Below are 19,912 nucleotides of genomic sequence, written 5' to 3'. Positions count from 1 at the left end.
GAAAATTGAGGACCCCGGTCGGCAACCATATCCATGGATCCGGAAGATGTGCTGCACCATGAGCTGGGCTGTTTCCTTGGCAGAGGGTAGTGTAGGGAGAGGGATGAAATGAGCGGCCTTAGAAAACCGATCCATCACTGTCAGAATGACGGTGTTGCCATCCGACGGGGAAAGCCCCATGACAAAGTCCGGAGAGATATGGGACCAGGGACGATGAGGGACCGGTAGTAACTGAAGAATGCCAGAAGGAGCTTGCCGTGAAGTCTTGTTCTGGGCACAAACTGTGTATGCGGGCAGGAAGGCAGAGATGTCGGGAACCATTGTGGGCCACCAGAAACATTGTCGAAGGAAGGCCTATGGTACGGCGGGAACCAGGACAACAGGTTAGCCTGGAGGATTGAGCCCATTCCAGGTTACCGGTACCGGACTGAGTTGGGGACAAACAGCCGGTTATCCGGGTCCCCTTCAGGTCCAGGGTCGCAATACCCCAATCCACTGTGGCTTCTAGGCATGAGGAAGGGAGAATGGTTTCGGTGACCAAGGGTGTGGCAGAGGATCTGTATAGGCGAAAGAGAGCGTCAGGCTTCACATTTTTGGACCCTGGGCGGTAGGAGATGTTAAGGTTGAATCTGGTAAACAACAGAGCCCACCTGGCCTGCCTGGGGTTAAGGCGCTTGGCTGTACGGAGATATTCCAGATTTTTATGGTCGGTCCAGACCAAGAATGGCTGTTCTGCTCCTTCCAGCTAGTGCCGCCACTCTTCTAACGCCATCTTGACCACCAGGAGTTCTCGGTTGCCTACGTCGTAGTTCCTCTCTGAATTGAGACGATGGGACAGGAAGGCACAGGGATGAAGCTTTTGGTACTGGGCAGAACGCTGGGACAGAAGCATCCACCTCAACCACAAATTGACACGACGGGTCTGGATGGATGAGGATGGGTGCTGTTGTGAACCAATACTTCAGGTCCACAAAGGCTTTGATGACAGCAGAGACCATTTGAACGGTACTTGGGAGAAGTGAGGGCCGAGAGGGGGACCGCCAGGGTGCTGTAACCCTGAATTAAACTGCGGTAGAAGTTTGCAAATCACAGGAAACGTTGCAACTGCACCCTGGACGTAGGTTGAGGCCAAACCACCACTACTTTCACCTTTCCAGGATCCATCTGGACATTACCCTCAGCAATGACATATCCCAGAAAAGCGATTGTAGAGCGGTGGAACTCACACTTCTCGGCTTTCATAAACAGTTGGTTCTCCAGGAGGCGCTGAAGGACCTGCCTGACGTAAAGAACATGTTCTTGGACAGACCGAGAAAAAAACAGGATGTCGTCAAGGTAGACAAACACAAAATGGTTGAACATGTCCCGGAGCACATTGTTTACCAAAGCCTGAAAGACAGCGGGGGCGTTGGTGAGTCAAAACGGCATGACCTGATACTCATAATGTCCGCTGGCTGTGTTGAAGGCTGTCTTCCACTCATCCCCTTCGCGTATCCGAACCAGGTGGTAGGCATTCCGAAGGTCCAACTTGGGACAAATGGTGGCCCCCTGGAGAAGTTCAAAAGCCGAAGAGAGGAGTGTTCGGGGGTAATGACTTTTGACAGTAATGTCATTTAGTCCTCGGTAGTCAATGCACAGACAGGGTCTTGTCCTTCTTCTCCACAAAGAAAAACCCTGTGCCGGCAGGAGATGCAGACGGACGGATGGCCCCAGTAACCAGAGACTCCTCTATGTACTCCTCTATAGCCTTGGTCTCCGGCCCGGATAGAGAATATAGCCGACCCCGAGGTGGTGTGGTGCCTGGGAGAAGATCAATGGCACAATCATAAGGCCGGTGCGGGGGTAAGGAAGTAGCACGTGCCTTGCTGAAAACTTCAAGTAGGTCATGGTATTCAGTGGGAATGACAGAAATATCCAAAGTCTTGCTGATGTCCTGAGGAAGACGTCTGGGGGAAGGCTGTGCTGCTTGAAGACAGTGGGAATGGCAAAATGAAATGGGCTCCAACCCATGATGGAGCTTTTGGTCCAGTCAATACCAGGGTTGGAGCCAGGAAAACCCCAAGACAACAGGAACATGGGGAGATGCAATGAAGAGGAACTGTATGGTCTCACTGTGGTTACCGGAAATCCGTATTTGAATGGGCACAGTACCATGGGTGCCCAAGCATCCATGGGAACCGAGAAATGTTGAATGGGAATACCTAGCTCAGTAACAATAGTGGCATCCATAAAACTTTCATCTGCCCCTCAGTCAATAAGCACTCGGAGAGACTTAGATTGTTCTCCCCACAGCAAAACCACAAAAAGAGGTGTGAGGGTGATGGGAATTAGGGAACTCCCAGTCTGACTCACCAAAGTACTTGTACCCACCAGAGACAATGATTTCTTAACAGGGCAGCTATGTAATGTCCTGCCCCTCCACAGTACAGACAACAGTTGGAATTCAGCCTACGTGAGCTTTCCCCAACCGATAACCTAGCTCTTCCCAATTGCATAGGCTCAGAAGAATCCAACTCACCTGTCGTTGATACTTCACGAGGGAGCTCGGGTGGCTTCAGATCCTTTTGGAAAAACTGCCTTCGGGAACTTCCGGATTCCTTCGAAGATGAGCGAGCCATAGCGGGTGAACAAGTGTGCCCGAGGCCAGACCTCCTCTCACTCCTGCGTTCCCTTAACTTCTTGCGGATCATTGGGATGCTACCTTCCCACCTGGCCAACATCCGGTGAAAAAGTCCTTATTTATATCCCAAAAAAGTATGTTTCAATGGCACGCTTGACTCAGTAATCCACCGGTTTCCCTCTTTCAAAATGCATACAAAATGTTATCAATAAACTTCTTTGAAACAAGTTAAACAACGTTCCTAATCAATCCTCAGGTACCCTATTATGTAAATAAATGATACAATTTAAGACTGAGAATACCGGAGACCATTACCGGAGATAAATAACGAAGTACGTGCACTCACAGGAATGCAACACAAACACTACAGCCATACTGGGAGCCACTTAGAAAACCTACGAATTCTAACTCATTTTCAATAAAGAAGCCTAAAACTCTTTCTAAGGACTGGTGACATCTAGTGGAAGCCCTAGGAACTGCAATCTGGGAGGACTTCCTTTTATATTCCCATTCCCAGGGATTGTAATCAGAGATGTGCTGAAAATAAACCAGAGGAAAATCCATCCAGAATTTGTTTTGCCTGCCATATCAGTTCTGTTATACACACAGACATTATTTGAACAGTTTTAGAGTGTTTTATATCCAATACTACCAATTAAATGCATATCCTAGCTTCTGGGCCTGAGTAACAGGCAGTTTACTTTCGGCACCTCATTCATCCAAACTTCCGAATACTGCCCCCTAGCCCGAAGAAGTTAAGATCTCCTCTCACTTTTGTGTTCCCTCAAATTTAATGGTTAGGGCGATGAGGGAGTCGAGATCCACCGGCAATTCCCGAGCAGCAAGCTCATCTTTTACCACCTCAGATAATCCGTGAAGAAAGGTATCGAAGAGAGACTCCGGATTCCAGGCACTCTCGGCGGACAACGTGTGAAAATCAACCGCATAGTCTGACTACCGGAGTTTTGATGTAAATCAAGAAGTTTACTGTCCGCCTCTCTCTTACTGGCCGCCTCTCTCCCGGATACTGGAGACTTGAATACCTTCCTCACTTCCACCATGAATTCCTCCAGATGACAACAAAGGGTGGATTATTGCTACCAAACAGCCGTGGCCCAAGAGAGCACCCTTCCCGACAATAGCGTAATAATATACGCTATCTTCGATCGGTCCGAAGGGAACGAAGATGGCTATAGCGAAAAATAAGCGAGCACTGAGAAAGAAAGCCCCGACAGGTAGCAGGATCTCCAGAATTTCGCTCCGGAGGAGGTAAGCGGGGTTCTCATGGAACCGGGGTAGGCTGTACCAACTCGCCACTAAAAGGATAAAATGCACCGGGAGGTTGGGGTCTTTCAGGGATATCAAAGCAGGAGAACGCGAAAAAAAATGCTGGTTGACTTGGACATACAAGACGAACTGGCACAGAGAGACAGGAAACACAGGGATAAATACACTGGGGAAAACAAGCGACACCTGGATGGGGTGGAGACCATAACAAGGACAGGAGAAACATCAGGGTGTGACATACAGTGCCTTGCGAAAGTATTCGGCCCCCTTGAACTTTGCGACCTTTTGCCACATTTCAGGCTTCAAACATAAAGATATAAAACTGTATTTTTTTGTGAAGAATCAACAACAAGTGGGACACAATCATGAAGTGGAACGACATTTATTGGATATTTCAAACTTTTTTAACAAATCAAAAACTGAAAAATTGGGCATGCAAAATTATTCAGCCCCTTTACTTTCAGTGCAGCAAACTCTCTCCAGAAGTTCAGTGAGGATCTCTGAATGATCCAATGTTGACCTAAATGACTAATGATGATAAATACAATCCACCTGTGTGTAATCAAGTCTCCGTTTAAATGCACCTGCACTGTGATAGTCTCAGAGGTCCGTTAAAAGCGCAGAGAGCATCATGAAGAACAAGGAACACACCAGGCAGGTCCGAGATACTGTTGTGAAGAAGTTTAAAGCCGGATTTGGATACAAAAAGATTTCCCAAGCTTTAAACATCCCAAGGAGCACTGTGCAAGCGATAATATTGAAATGGAAGGAGTATCAGACCACTGCAAATCTCCCAAGACCTGGTCGTCCCTCTAAACCAGGGGTGTCAAAGTCAAATGGACGGAGGGCCAAATAAAAAAATCAGCTACAAGACGAGGGCCGGACTGTTCGAATGTTCATTGAAAAATGTTTAAATGACGCATATAGTCTAGTGAACCTAATTGAACCTACTGAAAACCTAACAAATATATTACAATATGATCAGATAAATAAAGCAATATTTTCTTATGGCTCTGTCAGTAATCTTTAATTTTCAACAGACACAAAAGACAAATTTCCTTTATATAAATATCCCCATAACATGAACATTAAATGAAAGAAACCGGTATTCAAGGCACCATCAGTAGACTATATTTTCTATTTTAGCAAAAGTGGGCTAAATTTACTTCAAAGAAAAAACAATAATAGCAATTTTCTATCATCCACTCAACTGAAATATTTTAAAAATATAATTGGATTGAAATACAAAAAAATAAAGTGCAAAAATCTATTAATCAAAAACAACACTTTGTTTAAGGAGAAGTAACATGCAGTGAAAACAAATATTAAATTTTAACTTTTAAACTTGAACTGAGTAAAAACTCTAAATATGTGATTGCACAGTAATGTTCACTTGTTTGAGGTTGAGGGTGATACTTGGTGGTGTCCCATCTTTTCCACAAGTTCATCAATGTTCGGGGTAAGGCTCTGAGCTGAAGAAATCCTCAGAATTGAGTGGAGGTGTTCAGCAGTAAGTCGACTTCTGTGTGATGTTTTGTTCAGGTTCATCAAAGAAAACAGTTGTTCACACAGGTATGTGCTGCCAAACATAGACAACGTTTGAGCAGCCTGGATGCGCAGCTGGGGCATTGTGCCGGGGAGGAAACGGGCGAACTCCGCAGCACCCACTGCCGCATATTTTGCCCTCAGTGCATCATTGCATTGGAGGTCAATCAACTCCATTTGGAGGTTTGGTGGTGAGCTTTCCACGTCAACAGCAAATGGGTTACCGAGCAGTTCCAACCTGCTTTTTTGTGCTTCAAAGTCAGCAAATCGGCGTCGAAAGTCAGCGGCAAGCATACCTATTTTATCAGCCAACTGTGTGCTCGGGAACGCACTGGTAGAGAGCTTCTCTTTCATGGTCTGGCAGCTGGGAAAGTGGCTCAAATTTTCTTTCCGCATCTGCGTCTCCCACAGAGTCAGTTTGGTTTTAAATGCCTTCACTGTACTGTACATATCAGAGATGACACGATCCCGACCCTGCAGCTGCAAGTTTATTGCATTCAGATGACTCGTAATGTCACACAGAAAAGCCATTTCACACAGAAACATTTCGTCTCGGAGTTGTGTTGTGTCTTTCCCTTTGCTGTCCAAGAACAGACAAATCTCCTCACGAAGCTCGAAACATCTTTGAAGCACCTTTCCCTGGCTTAGCCATCGCACCTCTGTGTGATAAGGCAAATCACCATGCTCCGTTTCTAACTCCGTCAGAAATGCCTTGAACTGGCGGTGATTCAAACCTTTGGCTCTGATAAAGTTAACTGTGCGCGTGATGATGCTCATTACATGCTCCATTTTCAAGGCTTTACCGCACAACGCTTCCTGGTGTATGATACAATGATAAGCTGTCAGCTCACCTGTCGCGTTTTCCTCTTGCATCTTTTCCCGTATCTTCGCCACCAGTCCGCTCCTGTGTCCACACATCGCAGGTGCTCCGTCGGTTGTCAAACCCACGAGTTTTTCCCAAGGCAGCTCCATCTCATTTACACATCTTGACACCTCTTCATACAAATCATGCCCCGTAGTTGTGCCATGCATAGGACGTAAAGCCAAAAACTCCTCTGTCACGCTTAGGTTGGAGTCCACTCCGCGGATGAAAATTGACAACTGGGCAATGTCAGAAATGTCGGTGCTCTCATCCACAGCCAAGGAATATGCAATAAAATCTTTTCCCTTTTTCACAAGCTGCTCTTTTAGATTGATGGACAACTGGTCTACTCTCTCGGCAATGGTGTTTCTGCTCAGACTCACATTTAAAAAGAGTTGCCTTTTTTCTGGGCAAACTTCGTCACAAACTTTAATCATGCAGTTTTTGATGAAATCCCCCTCCGTAAATGGCCGGGCTGATTTAGCGATCTCTTCTGCCAAAATAAAACTGGCCTTGACAGCAGCCTGGCCTTGTGATTTGGCTTTTTTGAACAGAGCCTGTCGAGATTTGAGGCCTCGTTTTAATTCCTCTGCCTTTTGTAGCCTTTGTTCCATGTCCATATTCTTGTTTTTGTCCGCGTGTTTCGTTTCATAATGTCGTCTCAGATTATACTCTTTCAGTACCGCCACACTTTCTCCACACAGAAGACACACAGGTTTTCCAGCTACCTTCGTGAACATATACTCCGACTCCCACCTTGTTTGAAACCCCCGGTTCTCAGTATCCACCTTCCGTTTTGCCATTTTTGATGGGTATCTGAAAGTTAATTTTACTGTGATGCTGACGACTGCTGTGCCAATAAATATTGAAATGAAGCAGCCTACTGCTCGGTGCGTCACCTTTGCATTGTGGGAAATGTAGTATTGGTGCGTGTAAAAGATCTGCGGGCTGCCGGCTTGCTGCGGGCCGGTTCTAATAATAAATCAAGATCATCCCAGGGGCCGTAAAAAACCTTCTTGCGGGCCGGATGTGGCCCGCGGGCCTTGACTCTGACATATGTGCTCTAAACTTTCAGCTCATACAAGGAGAAGACTGATCAGAGATGCAGCCAAGAGGCCCATGATCACTCTGGATGAACTGCAGAGATCTACAGCTGAGGTGGGAGACTCTGTCCATAGGACAACAATCTGTCGTATATTGCACAAATCTGGCCTTTATGGAAGAGTGGCAAGAAGAAAGCCATTTCTTAAAGATATCCATAAAAAGTGTTGTTTAAAGTTTGCCACAAGCCACCTGGGAGACACGCCAAACATGTGGAAGAAGGTGCTCTGGTCAGATGAAACCAAAATTGAACTTTTTGGCAACAATGCAAAACGTTATGTTTGGCGTAAAAGCAACACAGCTCATCACCCTGAACACACCATCCCCACTGTCAAACATGGTGGTGGCAGCATCATGGTTTGGGCCTGCTTTTCTTCAGCAGGGACAGGGAAGATGGTTAAAATTGATGGGAAGATGGATGGAGCCAAATACAAGACCATTCTGGAAGAAAACCTGATGGAGTCTGCAAAAGACCTGAGACTGGGACGGAGATTTGTCTTCCAACAAGACAATGATCCAAAACATAAAGCAAAATCTACAATGGAATGGTTCAAAAATAAACATATCCAGGTGTTAGAATGGCCAAGTCAAAGTCCAGACCTGAATCCAATCGAGAATCTGTGGAAAGACCTGAAAACTGCTGTTCACAAATGCTCTCCATCCAACCTCACTGAGCTCGAGCTGTTTTGCAAGGAGGAATGGGAAAAAAATTCAATCTCTCGATGTGCAAAACTGATAGAGACATACCCCAAGCGACTTACAGCTGTAATCGCAGCAAAAGGTGGCGCTACAAAGTATTAACTTAAGGGTGCTGAATAATTTTGCACGCCCAATTTTTCAGTTTTTGATTTGTTAAATTTTTTTGAAATATCCAATAAATGTCGTTCCACTTCATGATTTGTCATTCTTCACAAAAAAATACAGTTTTATATCTTTATGTTTGAAGCCTGAAATGTGGCAAAAGGTCGCAAAGTTCAAGGGGGCCGAATACTTTCGCAAGGCACTGTATATAGGGAGTAGAAAATAACATGGCTATATACATACAGTTGAAGTCGGAAGTTTACATACATACACCTTAGCCAAATACATGTGAGTTTTGTCAGTTTTTCACAATTCACAATTCATCTTCACAAGGTCCTTTGCTCTTGTGCTGGGATTGATTTGCACTTTTCGCACCAAAGTACATTCCTCTCTAGGAGACAGAACTCGTCTCCTTCCTGAGCGGTATGACGGCTGCTTGGTCTCATGGTGTTTATACTTGCGTACTATTGTTTGTATAGATGAACGTGGTACCTTCAGGCGTTTTGAAATTGCTCCCAAGGATGAACCAGACTTGTGGGGGTCTACAATTTGTTTTCTGAGGTCTGGGCTGATTTCTTTTGATTTTCCCATGATGTCAAGCAAAGAGGCACTGAGTTTGAAGGTAGGCCTTGAAATACATCCACAGGTACACCCCCAATTGACTCAAATGATGTCAATTAGAAGCTTCAGAAGCTTCTAAAGCCATGATGTCATTTTGTGGAATTTTCCAAGCTGTTTAAAGGCAGTCAACTTAGTGTATGTAAACTTTTGACTCACTGAAATTGTGATACAGTGAATTATAAGTGAAATAATCTGTCTGCAAACAATTGTTGGAAAAATTACTTGTGTCATGCACAAAGTAGATGTCCTAACCAACTTGCCAAAACTATAGTTTGTTAACAAGAAATTTGTGGAGTGGTTGAAAAACGAGTTTTAATGACTCCAACCTAAGTGTATGTAAACTTCCGACTTCAACTGTATATAGTGAGTAGAAACCAACATGGCTATCTCCATTTATAGGGAGTAGAAAATAACATGGCTATATACAGGGAGTACCATGATACTAAGCAGAGATGTGCTTGTTTCTTCTTGAAAATAAAACATATGCTGAACTGAATAGGCTTTTTGGCTGACTGGCCTGTGTTTACTCTGAGTACTTAAGGGCCAAGTATACACTGAGTGTACAAGATATTGGGGACATCAGGTCTTTACATGACAGACTGACCAGGTGAATCCAGGTGAAAGTTATGATCCTTTATCCACTTCAATCAGTGTAGATGAAGGGGAGGAGTCAGGTTAAAGAAGGATTTTTAAACCATGAGACAATTGAGACATGGATTGTGTATGTGTGTTATTCAGAGGGTGAATGAGCAAGACAAAATATTTAAGTGCCTTTGAACAGGGTATGGTAGTAGATGCCAGGTGCACCGGTTTGACTGGGTCAAGAACTGCGACGCTGCAGGTTTTTCACGCTCAACAGTTTCCCATGTGTATCAGGAATGGTAAACTACCCAAAGGACTTCCAGGCAACTTGACACAACTCTGGAAAGCATTGGAGCAGCACAGAGTCCATGCCCCGACGAATTGAGGCTGTTCTGAGGGCGAAAGGTAGTGCAACTAAATATTAGGAAGGTGTCTCTAATGTTTTGTGCACTTAGTGTTAGTGCTTCCATTTTACATTTGAGTAATTTAGCAGATGGCTACCTGCCATCCTAGTCGTTGAGGCCTCTATTGCCAGTAAACTAAAGCTTCCCCATTTTACATTCCCCAGTAGTGGAGTGTTTTGTTAGAATATACATTCATCCACACTGCTCTAGGCCAGAGCTTGGGAGAAGTCCTCACTGCCAAGCCTTAAACAAATAGTTGGCATTCTGATAGGAGCCTGTGACACCAGTCACTGAGGAAGAGGAGAGGGAGGAGTGCAATGGGTCTCTGTTCTTATAGGCTTATGGGGCCCCTCTGCTGTTGCCTTTGTTTACTTATGAATTGCTGAGCACTTGTTTATTTAGTTTCCTCACTCCTCTATGAAAAATGTGTCTTGTTATTTTCAGTCCATCTCTGTAGATTCCCAGATTACGGAAACAAATAGCTTTTGCTTGCAGGGTGCATCGAAAATAATTTTTATTGGTGTACTTTTTGTTTAAATATACTAATGTCTCGTGAAGTGAGGGGAATAATTCAATGCAGCACATGGAGCGTTTCTTACCATGACTTCTATTCTTAAATTATAATCCCATCAACCTAACCATGAATTATTTTGTCAGGGAAGCATCAGTGGTTGTACAGTTGCCTCTAATTTAATTGCCTATGAGTTGACGCTAGGCTTTCTTTTCATCCAACCACGGGACGTCGTCAAGACAACCACAAATGACAAAGGGCTTTCTCAGTCTATTCAGCGATATGAAAGAGAGGCTGTTTTGTGTGACGGAGATCAGTGGAGGCTGCTGAGGGGAGGACGGCTCATAATAATGGCTGGAATGGAGTCAATGGAATGGTATCAAACATGTGGTTTCCGTGTGTTTGATAACATTCCATTGACTCCATTCCAGACATTATTATGAGCCGTCCTCACCTCATCAGCCTCCACTTACAGAGACATAATAACACATGCAGTAGGTGGTAAGGTATGCAGCCAGGGCACAAATGCATGAATACGCCTGTTTCTCCCCCTCTTCAGCCTCCTGTGATGGCAACACAAAGACATACATTATCAATATCCTATTCACAGGATGCTAATAATGCCATATTATCTGAATAAAACATATTGACACAATCACACAACATACACTCTTCTTTAATCTCACTTCCATTGTAGCTACTTCTGCTCTGCAGAACACTTGTGGCCGAACTGCTAAATGCCAACTATATTTCACTTGCAAATGGATTGGTCAATCTGATCATGTTGGTTTGGTCTTTAAAGTTCACAGCAGAGGAAAGAGGAAAGAGTGTAAAAGACAGATAGAAATCCAGGAAGACAGAATGTGTTTTTATTTTATTCTTTTCTACATTCACACGCTCCTCAATGTTCAAATGTTGGTCAGATCATTCCCTGAAAAACCCCACAGTCAGTAGTGTTGGCTGTAATTTGGTTGGAGTAGTTGACTCCTGTCCTGGTGCTGTGGCCACAGCAGAGTCAACAGGACCTGTCCACCAGCCCCTCAGTAGGACCTAAACTAGCCTCTCAAAAGGACCTGACCACCAGCCACTCAGTAGGACCTGAACCATCATCTCAGCAGGACCTGACCACCAGCCTCTCAGCAGGACCTGACAACCAGCATCTCATCAGGACCTGACCAGCAGGACCTGACCACCAGCCTCTCAGCAGGACCTGACCACCAGCCTCTCAGCAGGACCTGACCACCAGCCTCTCAACAGGACCTGACCATCAGCCTCTCGGCAGGACCTGACCACCAGCCTCTCAGCAGGACCTGACCACCAGTCTCTCAGCAGGACCTGACCACCAGCCTCTCAACAGGACCTGAACCAGCTTCTCAGCAGGACCTGACCACCAGCCTCTCAGCAGGACCTGACCACCAGCCTCTCAACAGGACCTGACCACCAGCCTCTCAGCAGGACCTGACCACCAGCCTCTCAGCAGGACCTGACCACCAGCCTCTCAACAGGACCTGACCACCAGCCTCTCAGCAGGACCTGACCACCAGCCTCTCAGCAGGACCTGACCACCAGCCTCTCGGCAGGACCTGACCACCAGCCTCTCAGCAGGACCTGACCACCAGCCTCTCAACAGGACCTGACCACCAGCCTCTCAGCAGGACCTGACCACCAGTCTCTCAGCAGGACCTGACCACCAGCCTCTCAGCAGGACCTGACCACCAGTCTCTCAGCAGGACCTGACCACCAGCCTCTCAACAGGACCTGAACCAGCATCTCAGCAGGACCTGACCACCAGCCTCTCAGCAGGACCTGACCACCAGCCTCTCAGCAGGACCTGACCACCAGCTTCTCAGCAGGACCTGACCACCAGCCTCTCAGCAGGACCTGACCACCAGCCTCTCAACAGGACCTGACCACCAGCCTCTCAACAGGACCTGACCACCAGTCTCTCAACAGGACCTGACCACCAGCCTCTCAACAGGACCTGACCACCAGCTTCTCAGCAGGACCTGACCACCAGCCTCTCAGCAGGACCTGACCACCAGCCTCTCAACAGGACCTGACCACCAGCCTCTCAACAGGACCTGACCACCAGCCTCTCAACAGGACCTGACCACCAGCCTCTCAACAGGACCTGACCACCAGCCTCTCAACAGGACCTTCTCTGAGAATTCCTTTGACCTCATGGCTTGGTTTTTGCTCTGACGTGCACTGTCAACTGTGGGACCTTATATAGACAGGTGTGTGCCTTTCCAAATCATGTCCAATTAATTGATTTTACCACAGGTGGACTTCAATCAAGTTGTAGAATCATCTCAAGGATAATCAATGGACACAGGACGCACCTGAGCTCAATTTCGAGTATCATTGCAAAGGTCTGAATACTTATCTAAATATATATATTTTGAATTATTATTTTTAACCTATTTTCGCTTTATCATTATGGGGTATTGTGTGTAGATTTATGAGAGAAAAAACGTAATTTAATACATTTTAGAATAAGGCTATATCAAAATGTGGAAAGAGTCAAGGGGTCTGAATACGGTCTGGATGCGCTGTATACTTTAGTTTTACACATGACTATTTATAAGTATATTTATTCTGATATATAGGGTATGTATGAATACATAATCCTTCAGCTGCATACATCCATCATTCTTGCGGAATAATCTCTCTCTTTATCTCTCTCCTGCTCTCTCTCTCTCCCCCCTGCTCTCTCTCTCCTGCTATCTTGTTCTCTCTCCCCTGCTCTCTCGTTCTCTCTCCCCTGCGCTCTCTCTTTCTCCCTCTTCCCTGCTCGCTCTCTCTCTCCCCTGCTTGCTCTCTCTCTCCCCTCTCTCTCTCCCCTGCTCTCTCTCTCTCCTCTGCTCTCTCTCTCTCCTCTGCTCTCTCTCTTTCTCTCCCCTGCGCTCTCTCTCTCTCTCTCTCCTGCTCTCTTTCTCTTCCCTGCTCTCTCTCTCTCCCCTCTCTCTCTCCCCTGCTCTCTTCCTCTCTCTCTCATGCTCTCTTTCCCCTGCTCTCTCGCTCTTTCTCCCCTACTCTCTCGCTCTCTCCCCTGCTCTCTCTCTCCTCTGCTCTCTCTCTCCTCTGCTCACTCTCTTTCTCTCCCCTGCTTGCTCTCTCTCTCCCCTCTCTCTCTCCCCTGCTCTCTCTCTCTCCTCTGCTCTCTCTCTCTCCTCTGCTCTCTCTCTTTCTCTCCCCTGCGCTCTCTCTCTCTCTCTCTCCTGCTCTCTTTCTCTTCCCTGCTCTCTCTCTCTCCCCTCTCTCTCTCCCCTGCTCTCTTCCTCTCTCTCTCATGCTCTCTTTCCCCTGCTCTCTCGCTCTTTCTCCCCTACTCTCTCGCTCTCTCCCCTGCTCTCTCTCTCCTCTGCTCTCTCTCTCCTCTGCTCACTCTCTTTCTCTCCCCTGCGCTCTCTCTCTCTCTCCCCTGCTCTCTCTCTCTTCCCTGCTCTCTCTCTCCCCTCTCTCTCTCCCCTGCTCTCTTGCTCTCTCTCTCATGCTCTCTTTCCCCTGCTCTCTCGCTCTTTCCCCTCTCTCTCTCCCCTGCTCTCTCTCTTTCCCCTGCTCTCTTGCTCTCTCTCTCCTGCTCTCTCTCCCCTGCTCTCTCTCTCTCTCCCCTCTCTCTCCCCTGCTCTCTTGCTCTCTCTCTCCTGCTCTCTCTCTCCCCTGCTCTCTTGCTCTCTCTCTCCTGCTCTCTTTCTCTCCCCTCTCTCTCTCCCCTGCTCTCTTACTCTCTCTCTCCTGCTCTCTCTCCCCTGCTCTCTCTCTCTCCCCTGCTCTCTTGCTCTCTCTCTCCTGCTCTCTTTCTCTCCTCTGCTCTCTTTCTCTCCACTGCTCTCTCTCTATCCCCTGCCCTCTCCTGCTCTCTCTCTCCCCTGCTCTCTCTTTCTCCCCTCTCTCTTTACTGTGCATAAGGCAGACCAGTGTAGTGTTTGGCTTGATCTCAGACTCTAGAGCCAACTGGAATAAGTCTGCGTTGATTCCCCATGACAAACCACCATCAGAAATGTCTAGGCCTACATGAAGGGTCCCGTTATAAGACCGACTGTGTGAAGCTCTTCACAAGGAAGTGGCTTTATTCTCCAACCGGTCAGAGAAGCCACTTGGTCAGAGAGGACTGAAAGGGACACTATTCCCACCAAAGGGCTTCACAGACCCCCTTTCAACACTGGGGACATAGAGAAAGACCCTCTGTGTGTTTATGTGAGGGCTGCTTGCTATAGACCTATAGAAGTGGACGGAAATGGCAGAGGGCCAAGTGTGTGTACGTCCGCCTTTGATATCATCTCGTTTACATTGATCTTTGTCTATACCAACATTTTGTATTATATACTACAATAGAAGACATCTGTGGCTGTGACTGGTCAGTGTTATTCCCTACCCTCGAAGTCTGACAACTACACCCTATGCTGTGACATTTATGCTTTCTGTAAAACAGAAAATCTATGTGTTAGATTAACTGTACTGTAGTTGGATGCTACCTTTCTCTCGTAGTCATGAAACTATGAACTATGATGGCTGTGTGTGCTCATCGGAGCCTGTCATAAATCAAGCAGACGGTACAGCACCATTTGGCCGTGTACCAAAGGAGGAGATGCCAGGAGCAACAGAAGAATGTCAGATCTCCAAGCCTAAGGCCCATCTCATTCAGACGGCGCCTGAAAATAATCGCACCCCTGTCTTTTTGGAGGCATTCGCTGCTGATCTCTCATTTTTATGGGGTTTTAGCTTTTAGAACCCTGTTACAAGTCATTAGGAGTTGAAGGTTCAAACGTGCACTGCAGCCACTTTCAATGATTGATCAACATAGAGGAGAGTCTCCCGATCTCTCTGTTTCTGAGGTGTCTCTATGCGTAGAGCAGTGGAGCTTTGTGGACTTGGCTGTCGTGTAGTGGGATTGTAAAACCCTGGTCAGACCACCAGTGCTGTTGGCAGCCTAATAGTCTAGCAGTAGTTATTTATAGGTTTCTTGGACTGCACCAGGGCAGAGCCATGCATTCCAGACATGGCCCATGAACTCTGGAGGTTGTTGGCTCTGCGTGCCCTGTCCAAGAGCCCCTCTCCTCCCATTGTGTTTAATCATTACAAACTGTACTGTAGCAGTAGTAGTAGTAACAGTTAAGTGTTACATTCTTATTACAATTTGGGCATTTGGCAGACACTCCACGTTTCCAGAAGTACATAGATTCTGATTGATGGTATTAGTAGAAGTACTATAGTGGCTATTCAGCTGAAGAATCTTCTCCAGTTATGATCTAGTAGAGATAGGATGTAAAGAAAACATTGGAAATTAGGCTCCTTTTTATGTTGGTAAAAAGGAATGATTGTTTTCCCAGTCCTGTCCTACGCTGCTACTCCTGTTACTAAGAGGAAGTTCCCATGACTATTGTTCCTGTTTCACTAAAAATATCTACAGTGGGACGTCAACCAGTCAAAGAGCAAGTGAGGACACCAGACCAGTAGCATGGCTGTGTTCTCTATTCTTCCCAGGCCTCACAGTGCAGCTTTGGTCCTGTCCGGGGGTATCATCGGATGGGGCCACAGTGTCTCCTGACCCCTTCTGTCTCAGCCTCCAGTATTTATGCTGTGGTAGTTTATGTGTCTGGGGCTAGGGTCAGTCTGTTATATCTGGAGTACTTCTCCTGTCTAATCCGGTGTCCTGTGGGAATTTACAGTGCCTTGCGAAATTATTCGGCCCCCTTGAACTTTGCGACCTTTTGCCACATTTCAGGCTTAAACATAAAAGATATAAAACTGTATTTTTTTGTGAAGAATCAACAACAAGTGGGACACAATCATGAAGTGGAACGACATTTATTGGATATTTCAAAAAATTTTAACAAATCAAAAACTGAAAAATTGGGCGTGCAAAATTATTCAGCCCCCTTAAGTTAATACTTTGTAGCGCCACCTTTTGCTGCGATTACAGCTGTAAGTCGCTTGGGGTATGTCTCTATCAGTTTTGCACATCGAGAGACTGAAATTTTTTCCCATTCCTCCTTGCAAAACAGCTCGAGCTCAGTGAGGTTGGATGGAGAGCATTTGTGAACAGCATTTTCAGTTCTTTCCACAGATTCTCGATTGGATTCAGGTCTGGACTTTGACTTGGCCATTCTAACACCTGGATATGTTTATTTTTGAACCATTCCATTGTAGATTTTGCTTTATGTTTTGGATCATTGTCTTGTTGGAAGACAAATCTCCGTCCCAGTCTCAGGTCTTTTGCAGACTCCATCAGGTTTTCTTCCAGAATGGTCCTGTATTTGGCTCCATCCATCTTCCCATCAATTTTAACCATCTTCCCTGTCCCTGCTGAAGAAAAGCAGGCCCAAACCATGATGCTGCCACCACCATGTTTGACAGTGGGGATGGTGTGTTCAACTGTGTTGCTTTTACGCCAAACATAACGTTTTGCATTGTTGCCAAAAAGTTCATTTTGGTTTCATCTGACCAGAGCACCTTCTTCCACATGTTTGGTATGTCTTCCAGGTGGCTTGTGGCAAACTTTAAACGACACTTTTTATGGATATCTTTAAGAAATGGCTTTCTTGCCACTCTTCCATAAAGGCCAGATTTGTGCAATATACGACTGATTGTTGTCCTATGGACAGAGTCTCCCACCTCAGCTGTAGATCTCTGCAGTTCATCCAGAGTGATCATGGGCCTCTTGGCTGCATCTCTGATCAGTCTTCTCCTTGTATGAGTTGAAAGTTTAGAGGGACGGCCAGGTCTTGGTAGATTTGCAGTGGTCTGATACTCCTTCCATTTCAATATTATCGCTTGCACAGTGCTCCTTGGGATGTTTAAAGCTTGGGAAATCTTTTTGTATCCAAATCCGGCTTTAAACTTCTTCACAACAGTATCTCGGACCTGCCTGGTGTGTTCCTTGTTCTTCATGATGCTCTCTGCGCTTTTAACGGACCTCTGAGACTATCACAGTGCAGGTGCATTTAAACGGAGACTTGATTACACACAGGTGGATTGTATTTATCATCATTAGTCATTTAGGTCAACATTGGATCATTCAGAGATCCTCACTGAACTTCTGGAGAGAGTTTGCTGCACTGAAAGAAAAGGGGCTGAATAATTTTGCACGCCCAATTTTTCAGTTTTTGATTTGTTAAAAAAGTTTGAAATATCCAATAAATGTCGTTCCACTTCATGATTGTGTCCCACTTGTTGTTGATTCTTCACAAAAAAATACAGTTTTATATCTTTATGTTTGAAGCCTGAAATGTGGCAAAAGGTCACAAAGTTCAAGGGGGCCGAATACTTTCGCAAGGCACTGTAAGTATGCTCTCTAATTCTCTATTTCTTTCTTTCTCTCTCTCGGAGGACCTGAGCCCTTGGACCATGCCTCAAGACTACCTGGCATGATGACTCCTTGCTGTCCCCAGTCCAACTGGCCGTGCTGCTGCTCCAGTTTCAACTGTTCTGCCTGCAGCTATGGAACCCTGACCTGTTCACCGGATGTGCTACCTGTCCCAGACCTGCTGTTTTCAACTCTCTAGAGACAGCAGGAGCGGTAGAGATACTCTTAATGATCGGCTATGAAAAGCCAACTGACATTTACTCCTGAGGTGCTGACTTGTTGCACCCTCGACAACTACTGTGATTATTATTATATGACCATGCTGGTCATTTATGAACATTTGAACATCTTGGCCATGTTCTGTTATAATCTCCACCCGGCACAGCCAGAAGAGGACTGGCCACCCCTCATAGCCTGGTTCCTCTCTAGGTTTCTTCCTAGGTTTTGGCCTTTCTAGGGAGTTTTTCCTAGACACTGTGCTTCTACACCTGCATTGCTTACTGTTTGGGGTTTTAGGCTGGATTTCTGTACAGCACTTTGAGATATCAGCTGATGTAAGAAGGGCTATATAAATAAATGTTATTTGAAATTTGATTTGTGTACCACGGGCCACTAGGTCTTCTTTGGCCCACGACCCCATATTGATATTTGAAGATTCTCATGACCCCAACCATGTGAAAACAATTATGTAATTAACAACCAATGTTTACTTCTTTATTATGGGCTATGGCAGTCAATTGAAAAACATTCTAACATTATTTATGATTGTTTTCTCAACTCAGCCCCACATTAGAAGTATGTGATGGTGTGACAGTCAACTGCAAATTAGTCTGATATAATTTATCTTATCTCACAACCACTAATGAGATGGGTGTGGCTTGATGTATGTCTAAAAGTCAGGGGGCGTGGTCGACAGTGCGCACCTCATCTCTGCTGTCACATCCAACCTGGATCGATATTTGGTTTTAATCCAGACAAGAGCAATGAATACAGCTTCAAACAGAAGCTGTGGAAGGGTAGCCTACCCTGAGTTTTATGGTCCTTTCAAGACAACTGGGAACTCAGAAAAATGCAATGTCAAATCATGGCTTCAATGATCTTTAGATCTGAAAGTTGGCGTTCTAGAAAGAGGCCAGAGATCCCGAGTTAGAATTCCAAGTTGGATGACTTTTCGCAGTCGGAGCTCGTTTCTTTCAGGGTTCCCAGTTGTCTTGAACGCTCGGAAGTTGGAGATTTCTGAGTTCCCAGTTGTTTTGAATGCGGCATTAATGCTCAGAGGGAGATGGCAGGGTATTCCCTTTGAGTCAGGAACCAAAACTCCTCTGTAGTGACCCGTGAGTGCCTTGTCTGCAGCATTCGGTCACATGACATCTTGATCAGCTGTTTCGATTTGACTTACCGGCATGTCAACTGAGCCAGGATCACAGTCAAACGGATTGGGAAGTAAGTCCCAAAGTGCTCTTCCAAGCGTTAGAGGTGAGCAGTCATCATTCGTGTGGTTCATTTACTGATGCTGTTATTTGTTAATTTATTTTCATTACACAGAAGGTTAAGCAAGTCTCTTTTTTTTTACATCCATTGCAAATGACAACAGTTCCTCTCGCAATGCTAGAAATCTTTGCAGCACTCTCCCTCGATAACCACCAAGCCTCACTATGAAATAGAACATTGTCATGCTCTGATCCCATAACTCCACATAGTTTTGTGAACAGACATGTGGATGTGGTTTGATGTAGTTTACAATCGAAGTTACCTGCTGCATTATATCTCACGGGTTCTGTGCTCTGCTCTTTTTTTCCGCCAGTTGCTCTCTGTGTATCATACAATACGTTCATATTGCAGAGGGAGACACTTTCATAAGTACAGTGCAGAGGCCTGTCCGCAGTTCCGCCATAGACGGAGCCCCATCTTTGCAAAAGCCCAGCATTCGATCCCATGGAATTTGTTTATCGTCAACATAGTCACACAGCACACTGAACATCGCCTATGCTTTTTCATGCTCGGGAATCGTGAGACAGAACATTATGTCCTCGTGAATAGCATCCCCCGACATGTATATCGAACAAAACCAGTGCATCTCTGCCCTCACAGCTAACCTCCATTTGGAGAGCATAAGTTGGGGACCCAGCTAGCAATGAGGAATTAGCCCAGAAGTGACCCTCTTGGCACGGAATCTTGGCCCGGAACTAATTAAATCTCCCCGGAATCGGGTGTCGGACTCGGCCCGGAATCAAAATGAATGACTGCCCAGAATCAACCCAAGTACATT

This window comes from Oncorhynchus clarkii, chromosome 9, assembly GCF_045791955.1.
Source record: "Oncorhynchus clarkii lewisi isolate Uvic-CL-2024 chromosome 9, UVic_Ocla_1.0, whole genome shotgun sequence".
Taxonomy (NCBI): domain Eukaryota; kingdom Metazoa; phylum Chordata; class Actinopteri; order Salmoniformes; family Salmonidae; genus Oncorhynchus; species Oncorhynchus clarkii.
This window is presented reverse-complemented; position numbering follows the sequence as displayed.